Consider the following 23,943-nt stretch of genomic DNA (forward strand, 5'->3'; position numbering starts at 1 on the left):
TCACGGATTAGCTAAGTTTTCTTTTACATGTTTCAGAAGAACAAACAAAGCTTCTCTACCAGTTTTTTCTTTTGATCCCTTTAGTGTTCCCCACAGATTACTCCAGCTTTTCTTATAATCTACTGCTGAGCTACAGCTGTCTCCTAACTTGCTGATTCTTCCCTTTAATATGGATGGCTTCCTTAGCCTCATGTTAAACTCATAAATGCCTGTCACATAGGAAAGGAAAAGTGTTTTGCCATAAAATATTTAGAAACTAATGTAACACAGTGTTTGCTACAGCTTTTTTTGTTCTAAATTTTCTAGCATTCACAGACCTTTTGGAATGTTTAGGCATATCCTGGTTTCTTCAGGAGCATCAGGAATAAAAGTGTAGTCAATGAAGAATTAAAAGTTTCAAAAGATTATAAAGGACTTAGAAATTCCCACAGGCACCGTACTGTAAAATTGCAGGAATGCCATTTCCGGCACTCCAGAGCCTTTAACTCCACTGTCTCCATTGGGAAATTCTGGAACAATCTTCACAGGAAAGATCAGAAAAATCTGCATAATTTCCAATCTTCATGATTGGGTGCCAGTTTCAGCCACTAAAGTGTCATATTCCAGGAGACTCCTCAATCCCTGGCAAGCTACATTAGTAGTATGCTTCTGAAGTAATCATTAGAAATATAGATGATGGATTCAAAGAACACAGAGCAAGCCCTCACTCTGTTCGTATCACCTTTAGGAAGTAATTAACCTGAGTTTCCTCTAATGTAATAAGAGGAATAAATGCATTTTTTATACAAGTATGTTCTAAAAGGAAAATCATATATAGTTAACTCTCTCTGGTTACACATTCTGCATCCATGAATTCAACCAAGTATAGGACAAAACTATTAAAAAATATTGCATCTATCTAGACTTTACCTTATCATTATTTCCTAATAAATACAGGAACTATTTACATAGTCATCATATGGCATTAGATATAAGTAATGTAGAGATGTATGTTGGAGGATGTATGTTAACACAGGACCATTTTCTATAAAGGACTTGGACAATCAAGGAATTTAGTATCCACAGATGTCCTGAAACCAACGTGACATAGATACTAACGGTAAGGGATGACTACAATGAATTAAATTATAAAATTATTTAACACAGCTTTAGGCACATTATGAATTACATATGCATAGCTTTTGTAATTCTTCACTATGGATTCTTTGGAACTGATTGTCTTTCAAATTTAACCTACCTGCACATGTGGCACATGCCTATAATGCCAAGCACTCAACAGGCTGAAGCAGGAGAATTGCTATGAGTTTGAGGCCAGTCTGGGCTACATAGGAAATCAAGGCCAGCCTGAACTACACGCCAAGATCCTGCTTCAAAACAGATAAATAAATAAAAAGGAATAAATAGATAAATAACTAAAAACTAGATTTGATTATTCATCTTTGCCAGTGTTGATAAAAGAGGAAACACTGTACGTTTACTGTTGAACATCGTAAACTAATTGCAGAATTGAGAATTTATAGATTCCAAACAATTTCTCTCCTAAGAAATTAAATCCCTGAAACAATCTGTGTAACTGAATCCTGGAACATGCTTCATAAGAAATGCTGTTGGGACTGTTTTGCAAGTTAGGCAGGTAGACAGATAAGGAAAAAAATGGTTGAAAGGTAGAAAAATTGTGGTTAAGAGTGATTTCCTGGAGTCAGAAAGATCTGACTTTCATTCCTGGTTCTATTTCACAAATTGCACAGCCAAATTTTTTGAGTTTCAACTTTCTCTTCAGTAAAGTAGGCAGGAAAATACTGATCTCGTGGGATTTGGGGGATTCTTAAAGGAGATGATGCTTATAAATTGCTTAGTACACTCTGTGGTTATTTGGGGGGTAAGTAGGTATCATAAAATAACAATAGTTCTTGTTTACTATATGTCATACTCTGTTCTAAAGATTGTCATGCATTAATGAAATTAAAATTCAAAGTAAAACAATGCTGAGAGACAAATATTGTCACTTTCTTCATATGGCAAATTTAAGAATTCAACCATAGAAAGATTAAGATTCTGTCAAAGGACAAAACTATAACAAGCAATTTAAAGATCCTAGTTGTCTTTTATTTGTGATTTTAGACCTAGGCAACAATTTATTCTATTTCATATAATGTAAGATAGATCTGATGAGCAGAAGAGGAGGATGGATTTATAATAAAATAGGACTGAAGGAAGAGAGGCAGAAATTCAAACACAAATTGGCCACTTCAAAGTCAATTTTTGTAACTTTTAAAGAAAAGGAGACTTTCTTATCTCACCAGTTAAAACAGGCTTGTTTGGAGATTTGGCTTTTACTGATTCTTTCTTCTGATTTCTTGGTAGAACAGATAAACAACTTAGTTTTGACCTAGTGGAATAAAATTTCAGTGTGAGCAATTCCATTTTGTGTTTGCTCTGGTAGTCCAGAAGGTGGATCCAATCAGTGGCTTCCTATAATTTTTATCAAAGGATGCAAATCAAAACTACCAGACTACAGAGTTCAGGGTATTAACACTACACATTTATTAAAGTGTCGCAATGGAAGAACACAGAAAATTAGTAAGGAGAAAGACAGACCTTGAAATATCTGCTTTGATAAGTAGGAGTTAGATGACCAGAAAGAAATTATTAGATGAAGTAAACTGAATATTCAGGGAGGAATGACACTAAAATTACACTAGCCTTTGTAATCAAAGGACAAGTTTCCACTCATCTAAAAATGTGTACTCAGGAAAATCGTTGCTGTACATGGACATTTGTAGTTGCATTGCTCTGTTGAAGTCCTGAGATGTCTTAGCCACTTGGAGGTTACCCTTATCAATTAAATCTTCCATATGAGGCTTTAGCAGAAATCAATCTTTGGAATGCAACAGTCCTGGAGAGCTGGGAGTGTGACCTCATTCCCTATAAGTAAAGCTAGTCTGGAGTATCCCTGGTAAGCTCTAGCCTGAGGTACTAGGGCAGGATTGCAGGAGAAATTCAAGAGCCACTCCAGACTATCACAGAAGAAGCAGTAAAAGCTTTTGGAAAGCTTTGGGCTTCTCACTGAATGGAAAAAATCTATTATCTAGAAAGCCAGACATGGAACTGGAGAACAAGAACATTCTTGTGACTCAAAAACTGATTGTCCGACATATAGGAAGAGAGAGAGGAGGAGGGAGAGGGACTGGAGAACAGAAGAGAGCAGAGAGAGAGAGTATCTCCCATCATACAGAAAGCTGACACCAAAACCTTAAAGCAGGAGGAGACTGCTTAAGTGTTGGCATGTTAAGATCTCAGTCCCTGACTAAGGCCTGAGTCTCAAAACTTTGCTGTAACTAGAACTAATTAGAGCTGCCTCAAAGCTCAACACTGAACTAAATATCTCTTATATTAAAAGATAAGCAATCTACACTAATATACTCCCTAAAGTAGATGCAAAAACTTTTCTAAGTATTTATTTAGAAAGTAATTTATTTTGATCTTCATTGTACACCCAGTATTCAGAGAATAATGAAACAGGGTAAAAACATCATTGATGTGAAAAGCCAGAAACTCTCAAGAGAACAGAGATGGTTTGTAGTCCAGCAACCATCAAATACAGCTGCTTTTAAAAAATAGATTAGTCATGTTTATTTATATTTCTGCATCATGTATCTATGAATTATATATATATCTATTAAGTGGAAAATAAAATTAATAGAAACATTAGCATGAGAAGACGTCAAATGTCTTTGAATAAATCCAACAGAAATTTTTCAAGACCTCCACATTGCAATGCATTGGTGAACGTGATTTGGGAAGAATACTGAAAACTTTTATCATGTGTTAATAGAGTATAAGATTCAATAATGTTCATATGAGCATTTTCTACAAAGTAACATTTAGATTCAACGTAACACAACCAAAAATTCTGACACTGCCTGTGGAAAACAAAGGTACCTAGAATCTTCAAAACAATCTCGAAAGAAAAATTGGAGGGCATCCTGTATTTAACAATAATTCTTGCTGTAAAACTACTTATTTAAAAGTACTGTAATAGAATTTTAAAAAACCCTAAAGATCATTGAAATACAACAGAAACAGGAATAATTACATATCTATGTGGGTAGCTGATTTTTAAACAACTTGCTGTCATTCCAACAGAGAATGCAGTTTCCTAAGGAGATTATACTTATGTTTTGAAACAAGGGAATGACAAAAATTTACCTCTGGATCATGCTTAGATGTAAAATTTCCCCTAACGTGGCGTGAATTAGAGGTGATTGCATCATGAGAGTGCTGTAATCATCAGAGATTCAGCCGTGAATGAGTTCAGTAGCTGAATGTGTTGTTGAGAAGTAGGGCCTGGTTGTGTGTGTGTGTGTGTGTGTGTGTGTGTGTGTGTGTGTGTTACAGATTTAACACATGAGTTTGGGCAGGCTGGTAAGTCTCAATCTACTGATCTGAGACAGTGTGAAGGCAGGAAGAAATCTCTCTTTCTTAGAAGTCAACTTCTTGTCCTACTAAAGCCTTCAGATAGGGTGAGGTCCATCCACTTTACAGGATATATCCTGCTTCACTTAGAAACAGACTGAAATGTGAATGTCATTGAATTCACAGAAACACTCAGAATAATGTTTGACCAACACTCTAGGTTTCCATTGGTGTAAGCACGGTGATATAGACAAGCAACCTACACTGATTCAGGCAAAGGTTTCTTTCTCGTGATCTAAAAAGCCTTAATTATAAAAGAGACAAAATAGTACATTAAAGTTTATGGAAATAAAATTCTCCAATCATCAGCATACATTCTTGGTAAAATAAACATGCATTTCAGGAAAGGAAAATACTGAAATCAAATTTATAATAATGGAAATGTATTGAGTATACTTTCAAATTTGCCCACAAATCACAACAAAAGAAATAATTCATATAAAAAGTGCCCTGCAAAGGACATTTTACTAAGATATACAATAGTGTTTTTCATTATAGAAATGGGAAATTAAAACCACAATAATATGCCATTTTAATAACTGGAATCAAAAAGTCTAACTGTGCAAGTGGTGCTCATAAACTTGAGACACCTGGAACCCTCTATTACCTTCATTTCTAGTAAACATTTCTACCAAAACACCGAGTATAAGCCCAAGTGGTATCCAAAAAGAAAACACTCAAATATAAACCCAAAACTTGTGCAAGAAGGCTCGTAACAGCCTGATTCACACTAGCTAAAATTAAGCAAAATTAATGTCCATCAAAATACAGTTGGCAACTGTACAGTATAGTCATGTAAACGGTATTACTCAGTGACAAATATAACATATAAAACAACATGCTTCATTCTTAAGGTAATGGTAAGTGTCAACTTGAGTGCACCAAGGGATGCCTCCAACACTATTTCTAAGTGTATCTGTGTTTTTCCAAGAGCCCAACATTGGGATCATTAGGAAGATTCACCATCATCAGTGTATGTGGACATCATCCAATCCATTGTGACCCAAACAGGTTGAGGACAAACTCACATCCTCTCTTTGAGCTGGGACATCTATCTTGCCTGAGGTTTCAAAGCTTCTGGTTCTTGGAGCTTCAGACTCCAAAACTTAGATTATTGGCTTCCATACTTCATTGAACTTAAACATAATTAGTCTCACAATTTTCCTGAGTCTCTAGCTTGCAAGCAGCAGCTAGCAGAACTTCTCAGTCTCCATAATTACATGTTTCAGTTCCCATTAAAAAGCACCTCCTCTCTGTCTCTGCCCTTCTCTCCCTCCTTCCCCCCTTGTACCTTCCTTTCCTTTCTGTGCCCCACTTATCTGAATAATATTGACTACTAAAATTATGTAAGGTGAGACACAAAGGAGAACACTTGAAATGATTTTCTGTGCATGTAGTCCAAAAACATGAAAAAATAGACACAGGAAACCTATGTAATAGAGGTGAGAGCACCTCTGCCTCTAACACAGGGGAATTAGTTGAAAAGGGAAGAGAGAGAGTTTGGGGACAGTGGCAAAGTTCTATATTGGTACATACATAAAAATGTAGTTTTCAAAACTCACAGACATAAACCATTAATATGTTTTTATCATAAGTGAGTTATATTTCAATTAAGAGAAAGATAGTAACCTTATCTAACTGTGAAGACACTGATTATACACCAAGAAATAGTCACATACATGATTGACTACTTTTTAAAATATTAAGAAAAAATCGATAATCCCATTTTTTTCTATGAAGACATTTTTCATACGGAGATGACTGAGGGTACTGTTTCATTTTGTTTCACCAGTTTCTGAAGACTCACATACTATATTTTATAGTGGTTTTCATTTGACAGGGTGATGGTTCAGTAGACAAGATCATGGCAATTTTAGGAGACTGCCTTTATTAACATACACTACTGCTTTTCAAGGTTCTTGGTTTTATTTCACTATTATAATTATTATTATTATTATTGAAAAAGATTGTATACTCATATAGATTAGAAATGAGGAGGAGAAAAGGTAATTTTTTCCATTTCAAGCCCTCTTGGTTGCTGATTCAGAAAAAGCTAAATGGAGTGTATGTGTAGATACAGAATATAAACTGAAATGGGCAGAAGTTGTTGGGTTCTAAATGAAATAAATACATTTTTATGATGAGTCAAAAATATCTAAGTTATTTTAAAATTAGCAATATATGGGGTGTTATTTACATCAGAAAAATATGCAAGTCATAGGATATGGTTGAAATTATTTGGCACAACTATGTTACTGTAGAGACATGTAAAAATGAAGACTACCTATTAAAACAAGGGAAAGAAAACAAAATGAAATATTGAAGAGTGCTAAGTTTAATACATCATGCAGTAAAGTGCAAATTGGACAATCAAGAAAACAGCTACGGAAAGTGGCTGGTTTTACTTTGCTTCTCTAACAAATAATCACAAAACACTACAAATTTATTTACTGTTACTTCTGTAAGTCAAAAGTTCACTTTGAGTCTCCCTGGGCTAAAAGCAAGGCATCACTTCAACTACATTCCTTTCAGGAAACTATAGGTAAAAATATATTATTTGCCTTTTCTATCTTCAAAAAGCAGCCCTGGATTTCTTAGTTCCTGGTTCCTTTCCTCCATCTTGAATGGCCAGCCATCTTGAAGAATGACTTCCTTTCCTCCATCTTGAAGAATGGCTGGCCATTCTTCCTTCCATACTTATGACTCCCTCTAACAATAAACCTGAGTGGATAAGGAATTTTCAGATTTTGAGCTTTATAAGAGCTTTTGTGGTCAGGTAAGTCTTACCCAGATGAAGTCTTCATCAATCATCAATGCAATGTAGTTTGCCACATGTGGGAAAATACATCCAGTTGCTCATAGGAAGTCACTGTTCTGCATTTCTGCATTTCTCAGTACTGGGGCTAGGACAGGTGAAAAACACAACAAACCAGAAGGGGAAAAATGATCATTTTGCTTTAGTATTATTCTTTAACATAGTTGTAGAAATTCTTCCATTGTTTAGAACATTTAAAATGTTCATTTTTCTCTTTTTTACAGTGCCAAAGGAAAGAACTTATTCATAACCACTAAATTACTTTCACATATAGATAATTAGAAATATTTTTTCAGTAAGCATACCATACAGGATCTTAGTAGTATCCCATTAAGGTTTATTAGTAAAAACAGTCAGAGAAAAAAAAAAGTGTCTCCAAAAGATTCACAGATAAATTTGTCTATTTTATCTGAGTTAATTATCTTATAATGTGTGTTAAAATAGCCGTGTCAGAGTGAGGTAATTATTTTAGGTTACTATCTGACTTTGTTATAATTTACGGTTGCTGTAGTATGAGTTAATAGGAAGAATGACTGAAACAGAAATTCTCTTAACTGGTTAGTGCTCTCGTATTGACTTTGGGTGTTGTAAGTTGGGAAGAGGAAGACAAGAAAGAACACATGAAGCAAGAAAGTTAAAAGGGACATTGTCACTGGAGCTGCAGCATTACTAAGATCTGCCCAAGTCCCATAAGAGTTTATAAACTTCTGACATAGTGAAAAGTAATGTACTTTCATCTTTAAAAATGATGTGATTAAAATAATTTGGATAATGGGGCTTTTATAAAAAAGAGCATACATGAAAATTCTAGAAAAGAATTTCAGATTTACATAAATATAGAAATATAGAGATGGCTTACAAATACCAAAGTGTTTAGTCCAAGTCTATAAAATTATCCTTTATAATCTATGAAATATTCAGTTATAAAATTTGGATTCATGCTACTTGAATATTTATTTTCTGTCAGCATAGATAAAAATTTGGAGAATATCATTATTAAACATAATGTGTTTTAAAATTAAAGTTACATGGTTTAGTTCTGTTTAAATCTTCATGATTTATAAAGCAGTAGGAAAAGCTTGAAATTCTGGCTATAACTACTAATTGTGAGTTCTTCATTTAGTGCATATTGAATTTTTATACTGGTCTTCTAGAACTAAAAATCCTGATGTTATTTTAATAGATTCACTGGTCCTGTGATGAAAAATACTAAGAAAGGTGAGAGCACCCGTAGCAAACAACATTATTACATCCTTTCAGTTTGATTAACTTTTAAAATCTAAAATGATTATTTTCATTAGTTCAATTCTAAAAGCTGGACTTGAAAGCCTTCAAGAGTCTTTGTGCTCAAAACTGTGTTTCTACTGAGTCATCATTTTAAATTATTTTATTAGTATAAAAACAGGAACAATCTCACAACACAGTCTTTCGTCATGCCAGCCCTTTTCATGGACAAGAGTACAAAGGAAAAAGGCAATTACCTAGGGACAGGTCGTTCCCTTCCCAGTAGTTAGCTGTGCTCTCAAAGCTTGTTCCTTGGCCACTTGAATGCATTAGGCTCATGGAAGCTCAGCAGCCAGCACCAGGACTCAGCCAGTGACTCTTGTTTAAAAGGAGGATACTTCGGTCTGTAGGGGGAAAGGCGAAGCTGCCAGACAAAGAGAGAGCAGACCAAGCAAGCTTCATCAAAGTGACGAGAGGATGAGGTAAGAGCAAACACTGCTGCTCCAAGGTCTTGGCCCCTGTAACAGCAGCCTCTTCTGGCAATATGGTCACCCTTGAGCATGGGCACAGTCCATGAACAGCACTTGCTTCAGTACTGCTGAAGAGGTGGCTTTGTTACCTCAAGGGAAATCCTAAATAAAACACCAGCCAACATGTGTGGTCTCTCAGTCATTCCCATCTGACTCAGTCCAATCTGCTCCTTCTGTTGTGAACTGTCCTGTGATATCTTGCATTATATTAACCACATCAGAGCAACAACATAAACACCTCAGATCAATTTATTAACAGATAATCTGGTTAATTATATGATTCATAGTGAAAACTGTTGACACTTCTGGACTATGTACACCAATTAACTGGTACATGCATGACATGTAGGCTTCAGAAGAAGATGAAAATATTAAAAGTATCTCAGAACATTTTAGTTTTTGTGGAACATTACCCATGAAAGCGATAACACACTAGAAAGGAAATGAACTTATTAAATTCTAAATGATATGGCTAGCTTAGGATCTGATTTCGGCCCTCTGTGGTATCTCCAACAATCCTCACAGCTTGGCTGTTTTGCCAACCTTCCATGGTCACTCTAGACTGACCACTGCACTGTACTGTATTTCCTGCTAACCGCCCCTTCAGGTGATGCGCAAACCTATGACTTAAGCACAGAACACCATTTACTCCAAATCAGGAGAAGCCTATCCTTAACCCTGCAGTCTTTTACCTATTCTTCTAAAATGTTACATCCTTATCACCTATGATTGCTTTCATACTACGGCAGCAAAGTTGAATAGTTCAGCCGGAAACACTGTGCCTCACAAATAGTAAAATATTTACTACCTTTCATAGAAAAAGCTTGTCAATCACAATCTTGAATGGACATGCTCACAACATAGCCTGCAGCATTTCAGAGAACTTCACAAGGGCTGGGAAGCGTAGCTTGACACAGAAACTTACTTACGGCTGCAAGCTGACAGGACCAGTCTCGGCGTATTGAGGTCAAACTAACTGATAGTTTTCTTTTCCTCCAAATTCTGTTTATTTTCTGCTTATCTCTTCATCTCAGAGTACAGATCCAAATGGCATGCTTCAATATGAGAGTTTTCTTCATCTCCAGCAGAAGTCGCACAACTCTGGTCCCCCGTTGTGCTCAATATCAATCCTTTTCCAGACTGCCAGATCAGTAAGTGATAATATCTACATACTAAAGATGAAACTGTATCTCCTCCCTAGAGATATGAGTAAAGTCTTAACTTATAAATCCAAAGAATGATTACATTGACCATACAATCTACTATTGTTCTCAAGTATTTATTGTCTTGACTCTCAGCGTCTTTCCGAAGGGAATAAAATTCCTCGTGCGGTTGACTTGTCTTAATAATGTGAACTGCCTTGAAACAGTAGATTTCAGGAATTTAATATTCTCATAGAAAGATTAAGAGCCTTTCCGTGACTTTTATCCTTTACACTTTTCCTTTTCATTTGAGAGGAGTGTAGTACAAATAATGACTATTGCCACCACTTTCATCTTGCAATGAGGATGACATGTTGCAAACAGTCAACTCACAGCTGGCCTAGCAGGCTGATAACAATGTAGAAATAAGCTTATGTCATTATAGGAAACTGTGTTGCTATTATCTGTGCTATTTGTTACTTAGCTCAGTAGAGAAAAGGAAATATATAGAAACTGTAGCAGAAGTTCAATGGTCATATAATTAAAATCTACACGATGTATCATTAGATTCCATACCAGTTAAGAAGACTTCTATCACTTGTGATTATTTAGCATGCTTTGAGAGAATGAAATACAGACTTTAGACCAAACAAAATACCCTTTTTTCAGGCCCTGAATATTTTAATGCAATACAGTGAATCTTTCTTCTGTTATTTCTACCTCTGAGCAGGAACACTGTCCACTGATACCATATGACCCCATTGTTATGAAAGGTTCACAAGCATACAATGACAAAATGATACATGACAAATCTGAGTATTATTAATAAGATTTTTCTATCTTAGTTTTTTTAGAAACATAAAAATAAGCAAGAACATTGTATCAGTGAGGTCCACTAGAGGCATATCTATCTATACATAGATATCTAATCTGTATCTCTATATCATCTGTACGTATGGCTTACAATTGCCTTCTGTAGAGTCAGGTGTGGGAGAAGGTAGGATGGCAGTCTATCTGATGGAGAACTGGAGGAGCCAGTCAAAGATCAAAGACCTGGAACTCACTCAGAATCCATTGTGGATCCATATCAGTCAGATGGTCTGCACTAGATGACTGAAGTCTGTACTAAAGGGTCTATCATCTCCTCAGACCAAGCCAGAAACCCAGACATTATTATATGGCCTTTGGGGGATCCAAACTATGGCGGGTGTGGTGCTGTGCATGTGCAATCCCAGCACTCAGGAAGCTGATGCAGGAGAATCACTATGAATTTGAGGCTAGCCTAAGGCTACAGTTACTTCAAGCTCAGGCTAGAATTCACAGAAACTCTGTCAAAACAAAACAAAATAAGTAAATAATTCAAAACTTAACATCTCTTGTGTGTGCGACTCTCAGTACACCTCATGCTCCTATGAGACACTGAGGCTGCTGCTGATCTCACAGGAGGTGGAGCACAGGGCTGGCTTGAGTGACAAGAAGCTCACTTTGAGTGACAAAGCTTTGGTTCACTTCTTGCTACATAGTCTGGTCCCGAACAGGTCATGGTGGCATTCTGTGATAACTTGGTTAAACCACGTTCTTGTAGTTTAAAATGTGTTCTTCTGTCCCCAGTGAATTTCCACCTCCAAGAACTCTAGGTCAGGATGCGTTCTCTGACTCCATCTGCGAACTATACCGCCCTCTTGCTTTTCTCTGTGCTCCTGAATCTTAGCAGATCCCTCCCTCACTTCCCTCCTGTACTTGCCTCCCTCTGGGATACCGCCATGAAGGAGTTTCCACCTTACACTGTACCATTCTCAGGAAAATATGGTTCAGATTCTCCAAGTCACTCTGGCCCCTTCAGTAAGAAATTTATTTTCCTGCATTAGAAAATGTTAATTGTTGCAAATTATATAGAAGCAACAAAATGGGCTATTTATGCTTGTAAAGTTGAATTGCTCAAAGCTGCCTGCTGACCTTGGGAATTCACCCAGATTTCAAATTTCACACCTACCTTGTCTGCGACCAGTGCTCCCGAGTCTCTCCCAGCATGCCAGGGTACAGTGAGTCATCCACAGTGCTGTCACAATGCCCTTAAGATCTGAAAACACAAGTGGTACAGTTTCAGAGAAGGACACAATGCCACATTTCTGTTTTCACTGTGGAAATAGGCCAGTTCACAGTAGTTGAAATTCAGTGGCGCAGAAGTTTGGAATCATGCTTTTACAATATTAATAACATTTTCTGATAGGTCCTTGCTCCCATTTTTGGGACTCCTAGAAACACAAATCAGATTCAAATAGCCCAAAGGAGGAATAGAAAAAAGGAGGAATTCAATGCTACTGTCTTTGCTTTTTAAAACATAAATTCTCAAAGAAAAAAGCTAAGAGAACATCTTAGAGCAGAAGACAGACAAATCTGCTCTCCTAACCCTCATCTCCTCTCCAATTAACTCACAGCAGTAAAGAAGAAAACCACAAAGTGACTGACACAGACAGGGACCGTCACTGGACAGCCACACACACAAGTGCTTACAGAAATCTAGCTGTTCACTTTTAAACTCTGAGCCCTGCTGGTGAGCACTTCTTAGATGCCTTCCAGTCCGTATGGGCAGAAGCGATGTACACGGCTGCTGGGATGAGTTTCTATAAATCCACACTTTGTCTCTTCTCTAAAAGAAACCTTGAAATGGTGCCGCTGTGTGATGGATAGTGCTTGGATGATGAACCAGGTGCTATTGAAAAGATGCCTGCGAACTGTTCAATTGGAACAGAGCCTACCCAGAATAAGAGCCAGCAGGTTACAGGGTATTTTCTTTCCTTTTTTACTTCTTTTACCTCCTTTATAAGGCTTTGATGAGCCCAAAATAGACACAGAGAACAGAAGAGACCTTCTGTACAGACAGTCTAGGGAGGAGACCAAGACCTAGGGTATGAAAGGATTCACGGGGTGACACAGGCAGCCTCACAGAGCTTTCCGGAGCCCAGTAGAATCCAAAGCAGGAGACAAAGAATACATTCAGTGCAGGGTACTTGTGCAGTCCCTCCACACTGGTGCAGCCAGCCGTGTTATGTTTGCAGCACCTCCGTGGAAAGACGCCTGGTAATATTTTCACTTTACACAATGTGCACTGTGAGCTTGGCATGGTGCAAAAACACTGAGGCAGTTGCCAGGCTAGAAGAGCTCTTTCAGAAAGACTTACATACAATGACCACACATGGGGTTGGCCTTAGGTCAAGGTGCTTTACATCTGTGCCTGACAGTGCTTCCTTTCTTTCCGGAAAGAATCTGGTTTTGATGATAAGTAGCATGGTCTGCATAAAAGCAAAGTATGTCTACACAAGCTGATTCACAATTATTCAGCATTAAGGATGAAGGGTCTAAGTCCCTTAACATTAGCTACAACCTCAAGAAAAATGATATAAATTCAGCTAAGATTGTATTTCTGCCACCAAACACGATGCAGAGCCTAAATGGAAGGTAAATTTATATGTATACAAAAAGTTGTATTTCTTACATCCCTGAGTTGTACTAAGATTTTTATGTGTTAGCCGCAGGTATCTCTCTCTCTCCCTCTCCCTCTCTCTGTCTGTCTCTCTCTCTCTCTCTCTCTCTCTCTCTCTCTCTCTCTCTCTCTAATATAGACTAGAAATCTAAAATCTGTTTTCACTAGTAGATTTTGATCATAGTTCTAAATCTCTCTGAGTCTGTATTTCTTCATCTTCATCTATAAAAGAAAATCATGATCCCTGGTTACTTATTTATAAGAATTAACTAAATTAGCATGTTTAATGTTTGCATGACAGTGAATCTCTACTCAAATTTATGCCTGTTAGCACATTTTAATTTATAGCAAAATGTTTCAACATATAAAGTGGCTACCTTTTTCTATACACCTGAACATGCCTGCAGTATATGTATGCAAATTACATGTAGATAGTTTTCCGTTCTCTTCTTACTGTTTTTAAACATTTTGGGGCCAGGAACTTAGGTCAGTGGGATAAGTGCCTGCATGGCAAGTACAAGTTTATGAGTTTGATCCCCAGTACCAAAAAAAAAAAAAAAAATGCTGGGCATGGTGGCACATTCCTGTAATCCCAGCACTTGGGAGGCTGAAGGAGGTGGATCATTGCACATTCAAGACCAGCCGGGGCTACAAAGTGAGCCCAAAGCCAGCCTGAACCACATAGTGAGACCCTGTCTCAAAAAAATACAACAAACAAACAAACAAATTTTTCACATTAGTAATTACATTCAGTTTTTAAGGAAATCTGAAATAAACCTAACATTTCCCATAGCTAAGATTTCCAAGAACTTTTAGGCAAACTAAAGGCAAGTTACTCAGACTGGCCACAGGCTCACAGTGTGATCTACACACATAATATTGCAAGCTCTGGACTTTCAATCATAAATACTCCTTTTACCCAACATGTACCATCTTGAAGCAGCACAAAAAAATGTGAAGCTTTTCACTATGACTCTGCCTTTTCCAATTCTTCACCCAGTTGACCTAGTGGAGCTCTTTCCATCTGTCTGCATGTCCCTCCTAATATCCATTCTTTCTCAAAGTAGCAGAATCATCAGATGGTAGACTTGGAGTTGTGAACCTACAGGTGTGAACAGACATGAGGATAATCCTTCCTCCAAGATCAAAGGGGAAACAGGAGAGGATGATAATCCACAGTAACAGAATCCCTAGTCACTGACATTTGCTAGGAACGGTACCTTACATTTTCCATTTGTCATCTCCATAAGGACTGCCACAACCATAAGAGGCAGCAGTCCCTGTTACCATTGTGTCATGGTTGAAGAACCTAAGGCAAAAAGGGGGGGGGGCTTTGAACTACCTGCCACAGTACTAAATATATTATATTTATTGAATGTCTATAAAGATCTATGCACTGCTTACATTTTTGCATATATGTTATCTGGTTTAATCACCATAACATGGCTGTGAAGTGGTACTGTTTTAGAGATGTGTGTTCACAAATGACTTGCAAATTATACTACCACTGTCACCACTGCAGGGAGGCTGGACTTTGACTGCATTCGATCTGGCTTCAATATATGTGCCCATACCCACGACATTATAATTCAGAACTGGTAAATCTTGCACATTTCAAAGCCTAAATTCTGAAGTCCAGCATTGCCACAGATACCAACATGCTGTTCATCATCATGCATCCCAGTTGGATGCCTTTCTTATAGGGGTCTTTGCCTCGTAAAAGGTAATGCATTTCAGGATATTTAAAAAGATCTTAACAGAACTTTCTTAGCACTGTTTGTTGTGAGGGAAACTTCCAGTGAAATGACAGCCCCTTCACATGGCAGGGGCCATATAAATTCTCTGAGGGGTGCAATGCTATGGCTTCAGCTGAAACACCCAGGCCAGAATGTTCTAGATGTTCCAGCCTTCACTCATCATGGACTGATAGAAACACATCTGAATTCAGTCTATTAGTCTCCTAACATTCTTGCTTGGCTACAAAGCAAGTCAAACAGTACATAGCTGAATATTTTCCAAATCCATGGCGTACAGTACTGGGGGATTCAATGTGGTAAAGATTCCATAACGTTAGACTGTGGATATTAGAGCCACACTTCATTTCAAAGATTTAAAGCTCAATTCTATCACTTAATTACTAAATTATTTGGGCAAGTATGCACATGTACCAACTTCATATGAGGAATATAGACATTATTTTTTCTGGTTCTGGGGATCAAACTCTGAGTCTTGAGCTTGTAAGGCAGGCACATATGCCCCAGAGCTAAATACCCAGCCCAAATATAAACATTTTGTACTGAAACCATACCCTCTGCAATGAAATATTCTAGAAAAATCTATATTGCCTTTATTCTTTCATCTTTTGAAACAAGGTGGCAATAAAATCCACTTTCAAGATTATTTTTGAATGCGATAAGTTAGCAAAAGTGTACTGCAAAGTGAATTCCATTTTCATGGTTTGACATTATAATTATCAGGATATCAGAGAGCTAAAAACTGCCATTCCATATTTGTGTGTGTGTGTGTGTGTGTGTGTGTGTGTGTGTGTGTGTGTTACCAGGGATCAAACTCATGACCTCACACTTGCCAGGCAGGCACTTATGCCAGTGAGCTAAACCCCCAGAACCACTCAACTTATTAATTCTTAGTCTCATTTATCAAATTGATCACAAAGACTTATAGAACAGGAATTCTCAATGTTTTTGGCTTCAGGAACCAGTTCCCTGGATGACAAGCTTCCTGTGAGCCAGTCAATGAAGTGGAAGTTCAGGACGATTTTAGTATAATTCATGTAATGTCTATAACTTTATAAAGCTATATTTTGTATCACCTAATGAAATCATCATACCATACCCCATCTGGGACCATGGGGTACGATGAGATTAAAAGTGTGCTGTTTATGCCCTGTGCGCTCCATATCTCATTTTGGTTGCTGTCACTGCAGAAATCCTTGATTCACAATGATTAGGAACTTGGAAACAGAAACAGGCTTTTCAGTGCTTTTGTGGCATTCTTGGAATATTTTGCCTTGACTTTAATCTGGAATGTATGAAGACTACTTGGAGTTATTTCTCAAGTGTATTTTTAAGGTCATTGTCCTTTACAGTCCCAAGCAGCCAATCCTCTTCTAGCATGGACAAAGTCTATTTACCAGGCTCACCCTCCAATGTGTCATGAATCCATTTCTTCCTGGCTCATTTGTAGGTGAGAAGTAAGGCTCAAGCTTCAGGGAGAACTCAGACAGGTGATACTGAAGAAGCTGACAGAAAGACAGCCCTGAAGAGGTCCTGTTCCATGCTCTGCTAAAGTTTGAAACATGTCAAAAATGTCAGCATTAACTTACTGCTCTAAAATTCCAGTTTATCTGCTGACTTGAACACAGTAATCATTCACCCCTAAAGTAGCCAAGTGAAATTACTGAGAAGTTGCGTATGTCATATGGTAAACCAGTTATACAATCCGTGCTGTGGTAATGAAATCTCTGACTCTCATAAATCTCATAACTCAAAACTCAGGCCACGATCTTTTAGAAAACCACCTCGCTTTTGTGTCCAAGAGAAGACATGTGTCTGCATCTGTCTTGTCAAGGAGCTTCAGAACATGTGTGAGTTAAGAACACAAATTTTAATATGTGTCTTTCCTCACATCTGGCAAAATGTTGTGATGTTAAGATGCCCCTTTTTTGGGTAGCCAGTATTTCTCTAAAAATGACAAAGCGTGTAGACTCAAATTCAGAAGAGAAATCTTTGACTCAAATAGTAAACAAGAAAGCTGAAGTTATGGTAGCAGTATATGTGATACCATCACAAAACTGCCAATTCAGTTTTCCTGATCTGTGATTCATCGAAGACTTAAATAGGTGATTGGCAGCAAAAGAACACAAAACATATCTGCATGCACATCCTCCTGAAAACGGCAGCACATTAAGACAAGCATCATTGCCTTGTTTTCAACTCCAGTAAACTCATCAACCTGAACTTTGTACCAGAGTGACTCATAATCCCCTCTAGGAGTGTATTCCTATATCCTTTACTATCTCATCCAATCCTGCTAATGGAAAGAGACAGTTAACTGCCACCATTTGACCTGAAAACACTCCTGAAAGTTCACAATAGATATTCTGAGTATCGAGCAGGAGTAACTCTTCAATACTAAAAGGCTGTCTAGTTTTAGCACAAAGAATCCCGCCTGAAGTAAGGATACATTTGATAATGTGGTGACCTTCTCTAAGGAGACTTGGAGAATGTGAATCATTTGCGGAAATTAACCCTTAATATAAGTGGAACCCTTGGTATTTTCTTTTAGGTGCAGCTTTGTTTTTGTCAGCAGAGGTAGAATCTTCTGCTGTCTCATCACTGGACCATCCCCCTTTTCAAAGAAGCTATGCAGTGGGATTTTTTTTTTTTTTTCATTTTGGCTAGCATTCGCTTGTGGATTATAAAAGCTGAGACTGAGACTGGTATGTGGTGTGGGGAAGAGAAGCAGACACAAATAGTAAATTAAAAGATGAGCAGACCACCTGCAGGCTTAAACCTGCCACCACATGGAGCTGTAAAACTGCAGCTCATCAGCTCCCTGCACTGTGAAACCTGCCATGGGAGGAAGCTGGTCACCAGATGAAGCTTGTCACTTGCCACTCATGGGTAGGGTTTTGATACGAATGTGTGAATAACTGATTTATTATTGTCTTGATGCAATCAAGCCTTTCTGATGAGTAGAGAGGCAAGAGAAAGAGAGAGGGGAAGGGAAGGGAGCAGAAGCGGATAAGAAGGTAATTGAGATGTTTTATGTATGTGTACCAAACTCCCACAAGGCAAGTACACATGTGCTGACATGAAATGTCAGCAACATGAAAATGTTCATCTGGATACACAGTTGCTCCCAAGAGCTAACAAGCTTGGCCTTAGCTCCACCTGATATCCCCAAGCCTCAGAGTCACCTAAAGGGCAAGCGACCCAGATCTCTCCCATTCTTGGTTCACGGTGGAGTTCGTGATCCTCCCAGAATGGAACACTCTGTATCTGACAGAAGCTGAGCTCAGCAGTTATACAAGGTATGAGGAGACACTGTAAACAGAGATGAACCTTTAGTTGTTCAGCAATCACACACATACTGCTGCGTGGTGTGGTTCCCCAAGGCCCCTGACAAGTACCATTGTGTGGCCCAGGGGCTAGGGACCCCTCCTGCACAGCTAACTTTGACAGCATCCATTCTTTCTTTTCTTTAATCCTCCTTACCAGTCTTAGCCTGTGTTTCATTACGCCTCTCTCTTCCAACTCTTTGAAAACTGTATTTTGGAAGTAAAAATCATCTAGAGTCTGAGCTACAATCAAGTTGGTTAGGATGGTGAGAATACTATTGTCACATCAGGGTCAATTTGTTTTGATGATTTAAGGAAATAAGAAATTTGCAGAAAATTCTGATTAAACAGTGGAACCATTTGAAAGTCCTGAAGTTGATTTGTTGTAGTTTTCTTCAGATTAGTGAATGGCAAAACTAGAAACAAAGAAATTTGAAAATGAGACAATAGTATACTCAGATAAGGTATTTTAGAATCTCTTGGTCAATGATCACTTTTAATTCCCAATCCAAAAAATGCTCCTACTGTACAATTTTCTACATTATAAATCCTATGGAATTGTGTCAGCAATATAATTAATATGCTTTTTTAAATTTGGTAAGCACAGATACTGAATAATTGTGGAATCAGAAAACATAGATTAAAATCACTGACTTTTTTTCATCTTACTTAGCAATATGTTCAAATTTGTTTGAAAAAAGTTAATTAAAATTTTACTCAAATATGTAGTTACATAGTTCATAAAAATAATTCTTATATATAAAACATACAGAAAGAACAAGACTTTATCTATATAGAAAAATTGTTTTTGCTTTTCCCATCCTAACCCTGGTATTCAGCAAGTGACTATTTTAACTTAAAAATATCTATTTACAATAAAAATCCATGTTCGAAAAATATATGTATAAAATGCTTCACTAGACACAACTAATAACTAATATAAGAATATATACACTGTCAGTTTTGTAATTAATAATATCATTTTAAATTTAACTTTTCTACTACAAAATATCCTATCAATTCAGAATTTTATTTTTCTGTTAATATGTCACCTGTAGTAAAAATTTTTGCAACTTAAAATTCAATGACTCAATTCAAAAGCTTTCAGTAACAGTCTTCTATAATAAGCCACAAAATTATGCTTATTATAGAAATAATAAAGTTGTATCTAAAACCTTTCCATATTGCTTCAGATTTTAAGCTCTTAAGGGAATTAGAAATGATTAGATTCTATTTCTAGCAAAGTTCCAATTGGGAATAAGGATGATTTAAAAAAGGAGAATAAACCTGGTTATTAAAAAAAAGTAACTCAACTAGATTTTGAATCATATGCACTCATGTTTTCCCCCCAATGGTAGTAAAATCGTACCATAAGTGTATGACTTATTAGCTAGTTAGAAATCTAGTAAAAATATAAATATAAAATATGAGTATGCTTAGCATAAATTCAATATTGCAGAAATATGTAGAGAAAAAATCAAACATGAATAAAATCCAGATGGTAAAGATTTTGTTTTCTAATATCAGGAAAGAATAACATTCTCCTGGCTTGATTTTATTTTCAAGTTGTTGAGTTATTATCTCTTCATCAACTTTTGAGGAAAAATGTTCAAATACATGCAAAAAATATTCATGAAGAACCCCATACAGACATTCTCCTCCTAATTTCCAGTATTCTAACTACAGCCAAAAGAAGAGACAGTACAACTTCTGTCACCCCAGAATCTGGCCCAGGTTGCACTGTTTTGGGGACGGTTATGGCCATGACCTTTCTTGCATGGACAAGTTTCCAGGGAAGCAAAAGGAATGGACAGCAAGGAAGGTGAATGTGGACTATATGGGACCAAAATCAGTTACTAGGATGTGAAGGCACCTTCCCAGGAACCCATGGCCAGCTGGTCTCCACCCACCACATTAGAATTCTGGGAAATGACAAGCACCCAGCAAATCAGTGGCTCAGAGAACACAGATTCTTCTCAACTCCATGTTCAGAAACTCAGTACCTTGAGATATGACCGGATACACAAGAAATGAGCAACAATTTCTAAATCAAGACTTAAAGATGATCAGTATAAATAAAAATGCATTTATGTTCTCAAGGTGCCAAGTTTAGTTGTGATTTTTTTTACAGTAAAAGTACGTTAAAATCATTTACAATCCTTTATATAATGAATTGCAACACAAAAAGAAGTTTAAAAACCTCTTTAAAGAGTACATAAGATTTTATGGTAATCATGATTCCCCATTACATTGCTTTGAAGCCTTATAATGTTTTCATTCATTAGTTTGGATGGCTTTATTCTGTTTTGTTTGATTTTATTATGTGTGAGGGTACGAAAAGCTATTTTGAAGAAAACAAGACATTATGGCAGCCATTGCTGATTTAATATCATCTTGCTTTGAAGTCCTACCATGCTTTTGTTGTTCTATTTCCATTGGTTCTATCATGTTGTGTCTTACTGGATTTTAATATGTGTGATAGTATAATCAAATTTTTATGGAAAAGGAGATAATATAGTAGCCATTGTTCATTTTCTGTTATTTGGTTCTGAATGCCCTGTAATACTTTCATTCTCTTGAATGGTTTTATACTATTTTTATTATGTTTGATACTACTGTATGTGAAGGTATGCTCAGCTATTTCAAAGAAAGAGACATTGTGGTAGCTACTGTTAATATTGGGTTGTCTTGGGATGCAGTACTGTGTTGCTTACATTGTTCTGTTCTGACCTGCTTTGTTCTGTCATCTTTTGTCTTAATCTCTTTAAAATAAAAAAAAAAATTTAAAAAGAAGCTTCTATTCAGGTCCTTTGTCCACTTTTGAATAGGGCAGTTTGTTCCTTTGTTTTTGAGTTGTTGTCTTTATAAAGTTTTATTGGAACACAGAATACATGAAAATAAGACAGACCAGGAGAGGACAAAATGGAGGGAGGAAAGAGAAAATAGAGAGAAAAAATTTAAATGTATTGTATTACATGCCTTTCCAATAAACTAAAATTTCACATGGAATCATATTAATTATAAATATTTAATATTAAATTTAATAAATAATATGAAATTGTCTTATTTCTAAAGTTATAAGTAGGTACCTGCAAGGTAAAACTAAGTAATTCAGCTAATATGTGGGCTGTAGAGAAAAATTCTATGTATACCAAGAAAGAATAAACATGGAATATTATATTTTCATTCTCTAGTAGTATATTTAGGACCAAAATGTCTTTGTATATCTCTGAATCTTCTTTAATTGGAATTTCTTTAGTTAGACTTTAATATTTGTTTATTTCTTCTAAGATTTTAGGAATATGTGCTCTTAGTATGAGAACAAAACTTGCCACTAAGATATCGCCTCAAATTTAAACAAAAAAGTGGCCTCTTATCTATTATTTGTACTAGGCCTGTCTTATAATTTAATCCTAATGCAAACATAAGCTAATATTTACTTGCAGCATGGATCCATTAATTAATTTGTTTTTATGAGTGTTGACGGAATCTTAGCAACATTATTGTACTTTTTTGTATAAACATTGCAGCCAAGGAAATACATCTTCCAATTATCTGTGTAATTATCTTATTAGCTGGCATAGATCATTATTATTGTTGCTGCTACTATAAAGATTTTTCTAAGCCCTATAAAATTTTATTTCAGTTTTCTGTTCCTCAAAACAAGTCTTTATCACAGCATTTTTGTGTTCACTGTAGATGAAGCAAAGAGTAAGTAAATTGTTTTTCTGTGATTTTATTTTCTATATGATGTCAAAACTCTTCTGCTGTAGTATCAATTAATTTCTGATTAATAATAGTTTGAGGGTAACCATGGTCATTACTGTTCGTGACAATTTGAGATGGTCATATCAGTGCTTCTCTCAACAGACAAGTCCGGTAGATAGTACAACATCATAGCTGATCCTAATTTATATGAAAGCCGATAGCTTCAGCCAAGAGGCTTATAACTGATAGCCTGCATGACGGAGATGATAAATCCCCTACTTATCTCTCAAAATGCAAGTATTGCTGTAAAGCAAAATTCAACCGGGGTTCAAGTGTGATCTGTGGAATCTTCCCACAGAAATATTTTCTTATTTGTTATGAAATTTCTGCCATGCAGAACCAGACTGAATAAAATTTCAACACTGTTTCTCTTGAGTTGTTGTTGTTGTTGTTGTTGTTGTTGTTTTGGAGGAGATGCGTTCAAATTTCACATTAGATAAATGATTATTCTATCCTTTCTTGCAGAATCCTTGGAAAGGGATCCATTGACAAAGCCACAAAATTTACAGGAAATGAAAACAAAGTATTGAAATAAACGTCTGATATATGCAGCCCATAAGAATAAAATGTGACAAACTTCAAATTCAATCTTTCTGGACTGGGCTGTCAGATCCATCTCTCTCTCTCTCTCTCTCTCTCTCTCTCTCTCTCTCTCTCTCACACACACACACACACACACACACACACACACACACACACATACACACACAAATAATAATAATAATAATAATAATAATAATAATAATAATAATATAAAAACCCACCCAGGTGGTATTCTTTCCAAATGTATATATGTCGCAGTTCATGTGTTAATCAGAATCTTTGAAATTCTTCATTCTACCTATATTGCATATGACTCAGTCCAAGATTTCCTAAGATCATTTATGATCTTTTGTGTGCTTCATGTTTTATCCCCAACTTTTGATTTGCCATATAAAAATGCATATAGTATTTTCAACTAAACAGTCTTAAAAGACTTCTTAAATACAAAATGGGATGGTGTATTTTAACCAAAATCTCATTAAAGTGGACTGGCCATAAATTATAAGTTGTGTGATCCATAAATTCTATTTCCATCTATATAATTCCCATCATTACACTAAAGACTAAAACTCCTCAAAACCATTTTAGCACATGAGTAATGGAGCCATATAAATATCATAAAAGTAAACACAATTAAGAGCACTGAATTTTAATCAGCGTTTATAATAGATGTTGAAAACATGACGCATGTGTTTGCATTTGGCATTGTCTTGCTTTGCCTCTTTCCCTAATGCTTCTGTCTTAAAGTATTTTATAGTGTCCCCATCAATCGAACAACTCCAGCAAGCATATAGCAGGACTGCTGCAGCAGAAGGACAAAGGACACTTTCCCCTCAGTTGTAACAAATTGCTTTCATTATGAGCAAATGGTGCTGGAGCAT

General features: G+C 36.5%; 1 long non-coding RNA gene across 1 annotated transcript in view; it reads right to left on the reverse strand.

The window, feature by feature from the left end:
• Positions 1-10,570, reverse strand: part of LOC134476743 (uncharacterized) — a 45,326-nt gene extending 34,756 nt beyond the window's left edge. The window contains exons 1-3 of the long non-coding RNA XR_010048549.1: positions 9,975-10,570; positions 8,773-8,939; positions 7,264-7,379 (exon numbers count right to left, since the gene is read on the reverse strand). This is a non-coding gene — a long non-coding RNA (uncharacterized LOC134476743). The remainder of the gene's footprint in view (positions 1-7,263; positions 7,380-8,772; positions 8,940-9,974) is intronic.
• Positions 10,571-23,943: the final 13,373 nt, after the last annotated feature.

The sequence above is a fragment of the Cavia porcellus genome, unplaced genomic scaffold (assembly GCF_034190915.1).
Source record: "Cavia porcellus strain 051 isolate PalLab524CR breed Dunkin Hartley unplaced genomic scaffold, mCavPor4.1 scaffold_7, whole genome shotgun sequence".
Taxonomy (NCBI): domain Eukaryota; kingdom Metazoa; phylum Chordata; class Mammalia; order Rodentia; family Caviidae; genus Cavia; species Cavia porcellus.